The sequence below is a fragment of the Brassica napus genome, chromosome C4 (genome assembly GCF_020379485.1).
Source record: "Brassica napus cultivar Da-Ae chromosome C4, Da-Ae, whole genome shotgun sequence".
Taxonomy (NCBI): domain Eukaryota; kingdom Viridiplantae; phylum Streptophyta; class Magnoliopsida; order Brassicales; family Brassicaceae; genus Brassica; species Brassica napus.
Genome location: NC_063447.1, coordinates 30,095,417 through 30,110,316, shown reverse-complemented (window position 1 = coordinate 30,110,316; position 14,900 = coordinate 30,095,417). Strand labels below are relative to the sequence as shown.

At 33.4% G+C, this 14,900-nt stretch overlaps 2 long non-coding RNA genes across 2 annotated transcripts; one reads left to right on the top strand and one right to left on the bottom strand.

The window, feature by feature from the left end:
* Window positions 1–781: 781 nt before the first annotated feature.
* Window positions 782–1,430, bottom strand: LOC125585230. The gene is made up of 2 exons (XR_007322174.1): window positions 1,253–1,430; window positions 782–1,020 (listed from the first exon to the last, which is right to left on the bottom strand). It is a non-coding gene; the product is annotated as an uncharacterized LOC125585230 (long non-coding RNA).
* Window positions 1,431–10,422: 8,992 nt separating this feature from the next.
* Window positions 10,423–10,981, top strand: LOC125585229. Its single transcript, XR_007322173.1, has 2 exons — window positions 10,423–10,610; window positions 10,697–10,981. It is a non-coding gene; the product is annotated as an uncharacterized LOC125585229 (long non-coding RNA).
* Window positions 10,982–14,900: the final 3,919 nt, after the last annotated feature.

Below are 14,900 nucleotides of genomic sequence, written 5' to 3'. Positions count from 1 at the left end.
AGTAGCTAATTTTTGCAGGAGCTTCAAGCCTTTAGATCTAGCTGCCCGAATCCAAGATAAGAGCGCTGCCCAATTAGTAAACATGGTTTGAGGTGGACGGCATCTTAGAAACACCTCCCTCCACACTTCTACGCTATACTCGCAAGACAGCAACAAGTGATCTCGTGATTCACTACTCCTTGAGCAGAGAGGACATGTTATTATGACCGGCATTCCCCATGAAGCAAGTCTCTCCCTCGTTGGCAACCTGTCTCCGTTTGCAACCCACATCGTGAAAGAGTGCTTGGGCACTGACCCTTTGAACCAGACCACATCGACCCAATCCTTTACGAGTTCTCTAGGCCGCAAGACTTCCCATGTAGATTAGGATTTGAAACTCCGTCCCGGTGAGTGACCTGCAACCCATTCATATTCATCTTCAATATCATTCAATATCATTCTATCATTATAGTTTGTTTATACTGCGAGATCATGATACATTTGTGGTTCTTGCATGTTTTCTTTTGTTACCACTTCTATACATATGTTAAAACATCAATTTGCACTCTCTTATTTCTGAATTAAATAAAACAAACAAAACACATACAATTTTCACATTCTCCCAATTCATCGCCACATGCAATTTTTAATTTTTAGTATTTATTTTTAAAATTTTTTTTTTTGCTAGTATTGATATTGATCAACAGATGATAGTGCACATGTGCCAAAATAGAAGTTTACAGTTCAAGCCAATAACTAAAATCATAATTCACATTCGCATAAATATTATAATAGAGTGCAATTTCTTTTTAACCCATTCTTTTATTAAAATATATCGATGATAGTTTATAGATAACAAAGAAAAAAATCAATAGTTGCATTTAAAAGTGCATAGACATTGTGTGCTTGATGGCATACATCTGCCTACGCCTTTCCACTTCCGTTTACACTGAGCAGCACAATGTTTAGCTTCACACTTTTGCTTTCCTGTCATATAATCATGACACCATTCTTGTCCTTCTGTTTCCTCCATTATCATTCCTAATAATGAATTTTTAAAGATATAGTTAACAAAAAAAACTATCGAATTAAAAATGAGTTATCTTTGTGATTTTCGTCTTTTAACTTATTTCTGTAATCGTTGTCGGAAATTATGAATAGTACATTTAACATTCTAACCCCTTTATAGAAAACAACATTTAACATTTTATCAAAAGACCAATAAATAACATAATTGTGAAAATATTTAATACAATTCACATGTAAAACAAACCTAGAACAAGAACCACCATACAAAGAGCAAGAACGTTGGCTCTAGTCATTTTAATGATGCAACTAAAATGGAAATTTCAGAATGAATGGAATTGTACGTATTGTACATTTAACATTCTAACCCCTTTATAGAAAACAACATTTAACATTTTATCAAAAGACCAATAAATAACATAATTGTGAAAATATTTAATACAATTCACATGTAAAACAAACCTAGAACAAGAACCACCATACAAAGAGCAAGAACGTTGGCTCTAGTCATTTTAATGATGCAACTAAAATGGAAATTTCAAAATGAATGGAATTGTACGTATTGTATTAGTGACTATATATATATATATTGGATGTGAACATTTACATTAACAAAATATCACGAATTATAAAAGTAAAAAGACAAAAAAAAACTAGTAGTTAGTTGACCGCTCCAAATGAGAAAGTCATAAAACAACAAGAAAGATCTCTAAAAATTTATTAAAGTGAAAACAAATAGAGCCTAATCCCTTTTTATTATTTGGGAAACATTTAAAATAAATAACCTTTAATTCATGTGTTTATTACGAGTATGTCATTTTTTACGTGACAACTCCACAAGATCTCTCACCTATTCTATTTAAAAACATTTTGTTAACTAGAGTAATTACACAACATGCCATTGATCAAAACATTATAATTACCTTAGCTTTATCTACATATATTCGTATCACATATATATGTAACACATTAAAAGCTGTTATCATTTATTTCTTGCGTTTAATTACCTTAACCGAAGTTTTTTCATTAATTTGTTAATTACCTTAACTGAAGTTTTTTCATTAATTTGTTTCAATACAAAAACATTACTCTTTTCTGGACATACGTATTGGTCTAGTTTTTTATTCAAAATGAATATAGACGCCAATAACCAAGTTTCATATTACAACAAAGAAAATTATAGGAAAAGAAAAAATTAATGTTTGATGATCAATCAAAGTTTGTTTTCTTAAAAATACTAAAAAGTATTTGATGATCAATACGTGCTCAAGTGATTGACGTGCTCAAGTGATTGATTTTCTATCATAAGTATTTTTATATTACGGGCCAGTAATGTTTGATGATCAATCAAAGTTTGTTTTCTATTTGTTTCCTAGACTACCTCTTTCTGAGTGATTTCTTTTATAGAATTTTCTATATTTCCTCTTGATATTTCCTATATTATCTCTGCATTTATTCCTAAGCTATTATGATTGATTTTTTGGTTTGAATACACATTGTATTCACGATAATCATGCAATACTTTCTACTCAAGTTCAATCTTTGAAATAATGTAATTAGTGCAAGATTGAAGCAAATTGACAAATTTGCATCTCTAGGAAACTTAGTTGTTCGAACTAGCCAAATATGGTAACAACTGATTGATTGCTCAATCACATAATACACCTTCCGTTTAATTAAAATGTGTAGTATATTTTTTTTACTATAAATATATGGCTAATACAATTCATCGACTCATATCATCGTTCTTCTCTACCTCTATCTCAAGCAGAAAATTATCTCAAGCAAAAAAACTCTCAAGCAAACTCATGGCTGGATTTCACCCTGTCTCCGATTTGAAACCTTTCAAGACAATGTGGAGAACTATATGTAAATTAACAGAGGCCGTAACGGTCCCAAAATATTTAAATTACATGGAGAGAATTATCATGTGATAGTGAGTAAGTATTTCACGTTTGAAATTCAAAGTTACTCATTTAGTTACTTTCATATTGTCTAAATGAATTTTTTCACTGATTACAGTAATGTTGTCATCAAGTGTGTCGATTATGGAACACTTGCTTATGTTTTCCAAGACTTATGGAATTCTACAAGTGCAAATGTTGTACTCTGTGTGTTACAATTTTGGCAAATTAATTGGAGAGTAGGTAATATATTGTACTAATTTGTAATAAACAAATTGTTTGATCTGATATTCCCTTCATATATTGCTGAATATTTTTTTCATTTTAAGGTTTTTTTTTTCATTTTAAGGTCGACTGAAGCAGGTGACCAACATTGATGGGTTTTCCAAAATTATTTTTGAACCCAAAGATGTTCCAGAAATCAATGCTTTCAGAAAGAAGTATAGCCCATTAGTTTATTTTGTGAATTTGGTAAGTAGATATGTTTAGTTTGTTAAACTAATTCTTAGTCTTTTCTTGGTATAGAATTGCAAACCAGAAGTTCTGAAGATCTTTTTCGCGGCATTTTGTTTTCTTTTTCAGATTTTTATTTATTTATTTATATTTTTGGACCGTTAGTACTTTGGTTTTTTTATCTATGTTTCTTCTAATATTATAATCATAATTTTATTATGACAGTAATAATTCTATTTCTTATATTTTGTTTTGTCTTAAATTCATAATAAATTAATATAAGTTATTGCACACTATTATACATTTTTTTCCTCACAATATATCTAATTTATACATAACCAATTACACAATATTTTTTTATTATTCAATTTATATTATATATACATGCAAGATTTATGGATTAAAGAAAAACTCTTTTTGGTCACTCACCCCGTGCAGGGCGCGGATTATCAGCTAGTAAATACTATAATAGAAGAAAAATTATTCCAACTTGTCTATATTTTTTCTTCTAAAATAGATTGCTATTCTTTTCCTCTAGATATAAAGTCAAACTTTTTATTTACAAACTAGCCCTTTAATTTTAAAACTTTTATAATTATAACCAAAACAACTAGTTTTTAGAAATTACAGCTTTTTAAACATAGAATCACACTTTATATTTATATAATAGTCTTTTAAGGAAACTTTAATTTAAAACAAATCACAATTTTATGAAAACCTTGTAAATATCAGAAATACATAGGGGCTAATTATTAACTTTTATAAATAAATTAAAGTATTTGTTGTAAAATTTAAATAGAATTTTTGAGAATATTCCTTTTTAGAGATAAAATTAGAGGAATACATTGGAAATAAACACATTTCTATTTATAGGTAAAAATATGTAGGAATACATTGGAAAGAAACACATCACATCTATAAATAAAACAATATACATAAATGAACTTTTGAAACAAAATTCGGTTAATTCGTCAACTTCTAATGTGTTAAGTGACCATTTTTTGGGCCGAAAGCATGATTCCATATTGTCTAACGATGCTTTGAAATTGTTGAAGAAGTTGAACATGTTCCTTTTCGGTAGACGAGAATACAAGTATGTCATCGATGTAAATCAAGTCTGTGTGGAGCAAAGGCTTGAATATACGAAGCATCGCTTGTTGGAACAATGATGGTGCGGTCTTGAGGCCGAAAGGCAAGACGTTCCACTGAAGATGTCGATTAGGAAGGCATAACTTTCTTCAGGATGAACCCCAAGTTGCCAAAATCCTGACTTAAGATCAAATTTGGAGAATATAGTCGCCCCTTGAAGATGTTGAAGAAGTGCTCTTTTGTTTGGTAGCGGAAATTTGATGTCCTGTAGATATTGATTCAGCGGCTTATAGTCGATGACTAGTATGAGCTTCCCTCTTGCTTGTTCTGCACGATTATTAACGTAGAAAGCTTTGCATGCCCATGGAGAACTGGTTGCTGAGACTACTCCTTGTTTCACTAGCTGGTCGCATTCTTCATTTGCTTGTTGCAGCAGGGTTGGCGGCATTCCTGCATGACTCGCCTTTGTCGGAGTGGTTTGAATATTTTCTTTGAAAGGCAAGGAAACAAAGAATTCTGAGTTTAGCCACAGTGGGTTATTGCATTTTTGGAGAAAATCGGTATGGGAGTCTGCACATGACGTTGCCGTCATTTCTTCTTTGATTTTTGTAAACTCTTGAGAGACTAATCCTTCAATTGCGAAAAGTCGTGGAATTGTCGTGAAGGCTTTGAAGAGATGTTTCCATTTTAATCCGCGTGGTTCGATCGAGATATCAAATGTTTTCTTGAAGGCATAGTAGGAATCCCGTCCTAGTATCAGATCTTTTCCAGGTGCGGTAGAGCCAAGTACTTCCGTAGTGATGTGACATCCGGGGAAAAGTTTGATTTTGATTTGAGCTTTATTGTCAACGACCTTGAGTTTGCGACGCGAAATTCTTGCTGATGAGGTAGCCATATTGATGGAGAAAGAATCTTGGGATTTATAATCGTTGTATGGGCTCCGATATCTATGAATGCAATGGCGTGAACTGGATCTTCTTGACAAGATGGGCCGAAGATCGTCACTGGTAAATGCGGAGTTTGGATGTCTTCATGTCGCGGCATTTTTGTGATTTTGAAGCAACAATCATCATCTTCGTGAGGAGATGACCCAGAAGAGTTGTCGTAATCTGAGTAACCACAAATAGCGTCATTGTCGTCACTGTCATAAGACAGATCTGATTCTAAATCGTGGCCTTCAAGATCAATATCTGGTGCGATCTCAGATATTGAGTTCATTAAATATTGCTTCTTCTTGGCCGATTTGTTTGGACAGTTTTTTGCGAAGTGTCCTTCTTTTCGGCATAAAAAGCATTTTGTTGATTCTTGAAACTCCGTTTCTTTCGGAAGAACCTTTTGCGTCTGAATCTGTCGGAGCGCTTAGAGAATCGTTTTCTGAATTTTCGACGTCTCTCTTGTGGGCCGCACGAGCAAAATTTCTTGGACTTTGAACACTTGATTGATAGATCCGGTCTGGAACATATCTTTGATAGCTGCTTCGATCTATCCATGAACTCCGTCCAGAATTCCTTCTTTTTGCAAAGTTTGTCTAGTGTTCTGAAAACATATTGCTGTATTTGTCCGATAGAAACTTCTTCGATTGTTTGTCCTTGATCTCTGATGTGTAGCTTAGTTTGCTGACTAAGATAGTCATCGATGGAGGAGATCTTTCTTTTTCAACGAACAACACTTTGCTGAGAATTCCTCCTGTAGCTGTTCTTTCTGGTGTGTGGGCGTACCAATGAATTCTCTATGAATTTCTCCATGGAGCAATGGTATTGTTGTTTGATATACTTGCTGATGTCTATACTCGCCGAGTGAATTCCACCATTCTTTAAGTGCTCCAGATAGTCTCGCAGTGAATTGCTGGATCACCATTTGCAAAGGGATCTGATAGCTTCATAATTCATCCATGCATGAAACTCGTCGAAACGGTCATTCCATTTTTCAAATGGGATATCATCGAATGTGAATACCATAATCTTCGAAGAAAATTGCTTAGTTGGAAAATCCTGTCTAGGAGGCACATAGTCCATTTCTTCATCGCTGGAATAGACTTCATTGAGATCTGGCTCCTTTTTTGGAGTGCTTGATCCTTCTCCGATCGCGAATTCTCTTGGTAGGGATCCTTCGTTTGATTCGGTTTCGTAGTCACTGGAACTTGTATCTGAGTAGTGACTAATTTTTGTGATCTGTCGAGAAGATGAGGGTTGTTGATCCTTTTGATCAGGCGGCTCTGGAAGCTTGCTGAGGTTATTGAGTAGGTTGGCCATCAAAAATTCGATTATCCTAATGTCTTGTCCTTTTCTTTTGCTGTCTTCAACTGACTCGTGACTAGAGGAAGATGTAAGAGTTGGTTTCTTACTGGTGTTGACTTGAAATTCTGATTCTTTTTACGCCGGGGCTTTGAACGAGTCGTCTTGGGATGATAGTTGGTTGAAGTCGAGCCATAACGAGATGTAAAGACTTCATCAGAGGATAGAAAGCTCCAAAATGGAGATGTTTTCTTTTGAGTCTGATGACCAAAGAGGAATCCGGGAGAGTAGGATCCTTGATACATTGGCATGGCTGAAGATGTGCTTCCAAGGCGATCAAAGTATGAATTAGCTTGCTGTTGATTATGTATCATACTTTCTAGGCACCTTTGGAGATCTCGTAATTGGTTTTTAAGATTAGACGTCTCTGCTTCTTTAATGCGAAATTGAGTCGTGTTTGCCATCATATGTTTTGCCATAGTCATCATTTCTTGATGGAGATTGCCCAGTCGTCCATGTATTTCAGAGATTGAATTTTGAAGGCTGAGTAATCTGCTATTGTACCCTTCTGCCAATTGGTCAACTTTATGATTTATTGTTGATAAAAATTGATTTTGCGCAAGTGAATTCTCTGTTTGCCAGTTGAGGACCTTTTCTGCTTGACTTAACTGGCTGGGACCAGAAGAATCTACAGCTTGAGAAAGAATTTTCGGCCAATGTGCGATGTTCTTTAAAAAATCTTCTTGCGGTGGGAACTCGTCGGGATTGATCATCATGATCTGCTGCCTTGGTTCTTCCTTCTTGTCAGAGTATTGGACTATAAAGTCGTATTTTCCTTCGCCGAGCGGACCGACAGAAGTATCTCCCTCGAGATATCTTTTGTAGAGCGGGTCTTTCTTTTTCCTTCGACAGATGCGAATATCTTCATCAGATTCGTAACTTGCTTCATCACAAGCAGCACATGAACAAACATCAAAGTAGCAATGTCTCTCTGTCTTTGAAAGGATATATTATAGTTCCATCTCTTTCAAAAGAATTTGGTTTAGGATTTTGTTCTTTTGCTGGGCCATGGAAGCTTTGCTCATCAATCTGTATCGCGAATTGAGTGAACAGTTTCCTTCGAAAACATGATGATCGGGGTTTCTCGAATTTGATCTCGGTTGTTCCATCATTTCGAGAGTGAAAGCTGACTTCGGACGATTGTATAGGCGACTGTGTAGCTTGATGAAGCTTCTCGTAACTCGTTACCCATGACTCCGGTAGCCGGCGCAACAGTCTTCACGAGAAATTTGTCGAGGGATTTGTATCGAGTTTGGTGCTTGAGACGCAGATGTGATTTCGAGATATAGCGCTTCGTCAGATGAGGATAGTACAAGATCAAGTGCGTGGTCTTGAATTCGATACACGATTTGGTGATGCAAGGTAGCCGCCACACTTTTTTCCCGCATAGGTGCTCCGATTAGTTGAAGCTAACCTTGAGTGTATTTAAGAGATTTCGGTCTTGTAATGAAACATTAAAGGAAACAGTGTTATGAGTACTGTTCATGCGTTTAATGTTGTTTGAACCGTTCCAATACACCCTTGCTGGTAAGACTTTAATCGAGAGTCGATCAAATCTATTCGAGCAATGACTGGTAGGCTTTTTCTCGCATGTAAGGTTAAACCAATTCTTACTACACCAAAGTGAAGATGAGTATAGCCTTGTTGCTGCCATAATCTAGGTAGGTTCTCCACGATGTTCAGAGAAATGAATTGCTCTTCTTTTGTAGCTGGAACTTGGCAAGATGAGAACTTGCTGGACTGGACATATTCCATGACCTTTCGATTTGATGAAGGTTTTATGAGATCGCGAACGCCTTTGATCGAAAAGGCGCTAGGCTTTTTTGCAAAATATTCATATGGATTTACTAGGGGAAGGGTTGTTTCGGGAAGTTGATCCCTCGGAACATATTCGATTTCGTATAGGGAATCTATTTTTGAAGAGGAAGAACGACTTTTACTTCTAGGAAAAGTGGAAATTGCGAACTGAGAGTCAATGGATGTAGAGTTTGAAGTAGACATTACGAGAGGTTGTTTTCCAAAATTCTTAAAACAATCAGTGATAAACGAGGATTCTATCCATCATAACGCAAGTCTGCACTATGTAATGTATAGTTTATGTAATATATGTATAAGTCATATATAATTGAATAACTAAAATAATCATATAACGGACCAGATTGAACATATGTTCTTAAAATTTATCTGCTATCGCCCGGTTAATGCAAAGTAGTTTTAGACTTAAATGGAAAAAAAAAATAACGTGTTGATCAAAGCTTGTTAGAATGTAAAATCACTAAGTTCAAGAATCTGCAAAAATTAACTTCAATAGAGACATTCGTTTTCACTTTCCATTGGTCCACAAAACCCAACAGTCGGCAGCTTTCCAGCGATTCAAACCCGACCCATCAAGATTCGGACCATTCCGGATCAACCCGGTTACCCAAAATCCAACCTTTGCCTCTTTAATTCTCCGAAAGTTCGAAACTTTGAAAATGAATCCATCGGACTCTTCTTCCCCGGCGATGGACGTTTCACCGTTGGAGTTTCCATCTTTAAGATTGTATACAAATGTTGAAGTGAATGTACTCTTTACTCTGTTTCAGTTTCGCCAAGCACCTTGAGTCTGCGTCACAGGTGACACTACGGCACTTGCTCAGTCTTCGCCTCTACTCTACTGGTTTGTAGCTGGAAAATCACAGTTGTTAATTGTTTATATTCTCAAAAGATTGATCCTTTAATCAGGAGTGTAGCATTCGTCTGTGTGATGGAGCAGCGTTAACGAGAACTTCATTGTAGGCACCACTTCCACAGTTTTTGTGTAGACAAATGGCTAAGGATCAACGCCACTTGCCCTCTCTGCAAATTCAATATACTAAAAATGGTGAACATAGTTGGCAGTGAACAAGTGTGAGAGAAGGAAGAAGCTTGGTTCCTCACTTGCTCTCTTGAGTTAATGTATGCGAATGTGATGAGCTCATCATCATCATCGGATACTGCTTTACACCTCGTTTATTTTTTGACCAATACAGATGAAAGAACAAGAAGTTTTGTTTTGAAAACAAAGCCGAACTTCTTGTTTTTGTTCCTAATCGTTTTTATGTAGTTGTAAATGCAATAAGTAAATAGTTCGGTTGAACAAAATGTTTCTTGAGGTCATTGTGGTGAGGTGGATCAGAGAATGCGAATACTGATTTATTTTTCTATTTTTTTCTATTAAATAATTTTATAACTAATAATTATTATAAAACAATTTTATAATTGATAAGTATATCTACCTTATGAAATTCATATTTGATGGTTATGTTTACAATATTTGAATCGTATTTACTTTGCATTTAATTGTTTAATAAAGATTTATATCTGATAGTATCATGTTTTTTTTTTTAAAAGGGCTTTACTTTATAACTTAAATGGACAATTGTTTTGGGCTGAACCCAATACATCATACTTTCCAAAAAATTAAGCAGTTGGACCTAGCCCTAGTGGAAATACAACTGAACCAATGAGAGGAGATATGAAAAGTCAGGGGGAGACGAACTTCACGCGATCTCTAGTTTAGGAACCATCGTTGGAGCATCTTTGAAGAGAGGGAGGGATTTATCTCCCTGATGCCCGAGATTCTATTCCTGATGAGGAGGTCCGCTTGCTTTGCTAAGGATGAGACTGATCTGTATTGCTGTCGGTGGTGTCTGTTATTTCGCTTTGTCCATAGGAGATAGATTGAGGCTTGCCAAGCCAATAGCACCAGAAGTCGTTCATGTTTCGGCGAACGAATCGCTTGCATGCAGCCAAATTCTGTAGACCAGTTCCGAGAGGGGTTCCATTGGACCTTGCGAGATAGCTCTTTCCAGAAGCTCCAAGAGTAGGGACATTCATAGTACAGGTGATCTCGAGTTTCTGATGTAGCATTGCACAATATACAGGTTGGATCAATTTGGATCCCCCATCTCAACATTTGATCTTTTGTAGGGCATCTGTCGAGGACAGTGAGCCGAGTGACGAAATTGTGGCGAGGAATACCGCGGGAAGACCATACTGCTGAATACCAAGGGACAGGTGGTTGATGGTCTTTGATTAGTTCATAGATCATTCCTGTTGAGTAGGTGGGCAGAGGCCTTCCATTTGGAGACCACTCATAGACATCGCAGGCTTCCGTCAAAGTGATGGAAGATAGTATCATGTTAAAAAATGTTGTAAGCATTTTCTACTAATATGTCGAAACTTATTTCTAAAATATAGATCTAACTTTTTTAATAGAGGTATTAATGAATCTTCAATAAGTTGACAAAAAAAATTATTCAATAAAATCACTAGACATGTGATGTTATGGTTATGTTCTAAAGATAATTCGAGTTAAATTAAACGAGAGAAGAGTGTGGATCTGGTTCAGGCTTTGCCGCAATTCCAGAAATTTGGAACAATCGGGCCAGCGGCGCCCACAATCTTTTACGAAAACTAGTTGGAAAAGCGATACAAATCGTTACTAAATTCATCAAGAAAAAAAAAAGAGAGCAAAGTTCAAATAAAACGGAATGCTCAGAGGCCCACCACATCATATGTCAGAACAGACAGACGGTCGTGATGGACCCAATCACCACAGGTGCTTTTATCCTCCAAAGCGGCTCCACGTGCAGAGAATCTAGATATCCGTGTAAGTCTTAAGCGCGCAGTGGACTTGCAACAAAATTTAATTACTTTTTGGGTCATCTTTCTTATTATGGGTCAACTTTCCTTTTGTAGGTCAACTGTGATTCTTAATGCCTGGTTACCACCAAAATAATTTTAAAAAATGACGACATGATTTAAAATTTGAGACTTAAACACCCACACGGCAGTACAAGTCATCCCCAAAAAACGCCAAACAAGATGCCTACACCAAGCTTTCACTTTCACTCTTGATCGAGTTGTTGTAATTGGTTGGGAACTTTGGTTTCATATCTAATATAATCCACAGATGAAAAAAAAAAAGATTTAAAATTTGAGAAAGATATCCATAATTAGTGTTAATTCATTTATTCATGCGAGTAATTTTATGACAATATCATAAACTACACCATGCATATGGAATAAACATTCTTTAATGCTTTAAAATCATAACATCAATACATCATTGTCACTAGTTAAATATTTAAACTAGTATTGTATACTAGTTTTTATTTACTATTAGTATCAACTATAAACTATACATATTTATACATTTAAAAAAATATAATATTAGTTACATCAATATATAGTTAGGATAATGATTTGTATTTGACTAATATATGTTATATAGTTATTACTATTATTATTCTTTTTTGTTATAACAGTAAACTAGATCTCGATCCGCGCAACCGCGCGAGTTTTTGTTTTCATTTATTTTTATATAAACATTTTGTTTTCAATTATAAATTGGTATATATTATAATATATGTGTGTCTATCAATTTTTAAAACATAATAAGTTTACGATATATTTTTTTCATTGAATAAATTTTTTCAAACTTTCACATGTATTTGTATCTTTTTCTATATATATATTTTCGTATTATTATTTCATTATTAAAATCGTAACTATATATATAAAGATTAGTAAAATATTGTTTTATTGTCATATTCAAAAATATTGTAACATTTCACAAATTTAGAAAGTTTTTAAAAAATTAAACTTTTAGATTCATAGATTTATATTATCGAGTAAACAATTAAACATTTAGTTTTTGTTTAATTTTTAAAATAAAATATATAGTTTAAAATTTGTTTTCATTGGTTTAAGGTAGTAAAGAGTAATTGTTGTTAGATAATATGATTTTTGTTATTAAAAAAAAATCTTTATAATTTTAAAAGTTAACATCGACAAATATTTAAATAATTAACATACGGAGGTATAGTATTACAATATTAAATTATATCTATTTAATTTATACTATCTATAAATCCAATGGATCATCTATTGTTTAAATCAATTATTGATAGCCCAATAAAAAATTTTCGTAGGCCCAAAGTTTAAATGATAAGATTAGAGATTAAATGTAACATGATTTTCTAAGAATAGGTCCATTATGTCATTTTTTAAAAAATCATACATGAATCAAGGTTGTGACTTCTGTTTTAATATATATATATATATATATAAATATTTATAATTTTAAAAGTTAACATCGATAAATATTTAAATAATTAACATACGGAGGTATAGTATTACAATATTAAATTATATCTATTTAATTTATACTATTTATAAATCCAATGGATCATATATTGTTTAATCCAATTATTGACATCCCAATAAAAATTTCTGGTAGGTCCAAAATTTAAATGATAAGATTATAGATTAAATGTAACATGACTTTCTAGGAATAGGTCTATTATGTCAATTTTAAAAAAAAAACACACATAAATCAAGGTTGTGACTTCTGTTTTAATATATAAGATTATACATTAGTAATTCAGTGATAAATTTGTGACCCAAATACAAAATATAAAAAATAGTTTAATTGTTAGAACCAACTAGAGTAGATCGGTAAAACAAGAATTATTTTTTATTCGAAATAGATTGAATTCTAAGTATTAAAATGTTATATTCTTATGTTTAGTGTATTGTTTTACCAATCAAACCATAATTTTATTAGTTAATATCAATGTTCTAAACAGCGTTTTAGGCGATCGTCTAGTCATTAAGCTTTATAAAACTGTGACGACAATCTTTTAATCCGTCTAAACAATTATAATATTTTAATAACAATAGTATTAGAAAGCGGGTTTGTTTTCTAAATTAAATATTTTTAATGAATTTATATATAAGATAGTCTACAGGTTTGAGAACATTTATCTGAAACCGAAAACCAAGCTGAAAAACCCGAAATTAAAATTGAATTGAATTTCATAAATAACCGAACATATCAAATGTAACAGAACCGAAGATCAAATGAGTACCTAAATCTTTAAAATACAAACTATATACTTACAAATATTAATTATATTTAATTTTTAAATAACCAAATATCTTAAAATACTATTCATAAACCCCGAGTCCTTATATAATCCGGACTGGCTTATGTTATTCATGTACCATTCTACATAGGTTCTACCAAATGATATGTTTCTGCAAATTATATTCAAATTTAATGAAAATCTATTAATTAAAGATATGATAAAACCCAAAAACCCATTATTAATTCGTGAACCGGCACCTCTTGATCCAAAAACCCTGAAAATACAAAAGTTAGTAATCTATTATTTTCCACGGAAATTAAAAAACCTAGAATCTCAAATAAAAATAAGAAGAAGAAAGTTTGGACAGTTTCAAAAAAAGAAGAAAGTTTGGCAATAGTCGTAGTTTATCTTTTTAAGGCAAGGTGAGCTTTGGCTTATATTATAGTGTAGGTATGGGACTTTTATCCGAGATCCGGATACGATCCGAGATTCGATCCGGATTCGATCCAAGATTCGATCCGGATCCGATCCGAGATTCGATCCGGATCCGATCCGAAAATCCGGATACCCGGAGGGACCGAATCCGGATCCGGATAATAAAATGTTGGATCCGTCAAAGCCGGATCCGGATCCGGATATCTTAATTTTTTAGTCCGGATATCCGGATCCGTAAGTTTTATTAATAACTATTTCAAAAATAGTAATATCTATATATAAAAACTAACTTTATTTAATATATTTTTATTTTTATAATAACATATGTAAATTTTATGTAAATTTTGTAATATTATACATAGAAATAATTAAAAACATCATATATTTTTTATTTTTAAATTATTTTTAATATTTTATATATATTATTATTATTATTTTATTTATTTTAAGGATCCAAATCCGGATCCGGATATCCGCCGGATATTAAAATTTTTAGAAGGATATCCGACACCCGGATATCCGAGAACCCCGGATCCGGATAAGGAAAATAAAATTATGGATCCGCCGGAAAATGATCCGGATCCGGATACCTTAAAATTGCCCGGATATCCGATCCGTCCCAGGCCTATTATAGTGAATGAATAAATTAGGTATGCTATAAATATCGAGATTGATTGTGACACTTGAATCCAGAATTTTTCTATAAGCTTGGTAACAAATTAAATGGTAACATCCGTTGATGTTGTCACTTTTTATTTGAAAATTAATGATAATTTATCACTTTTACTAATTTTTTTTGAGTAAAGAAATAAATACGTGAAATA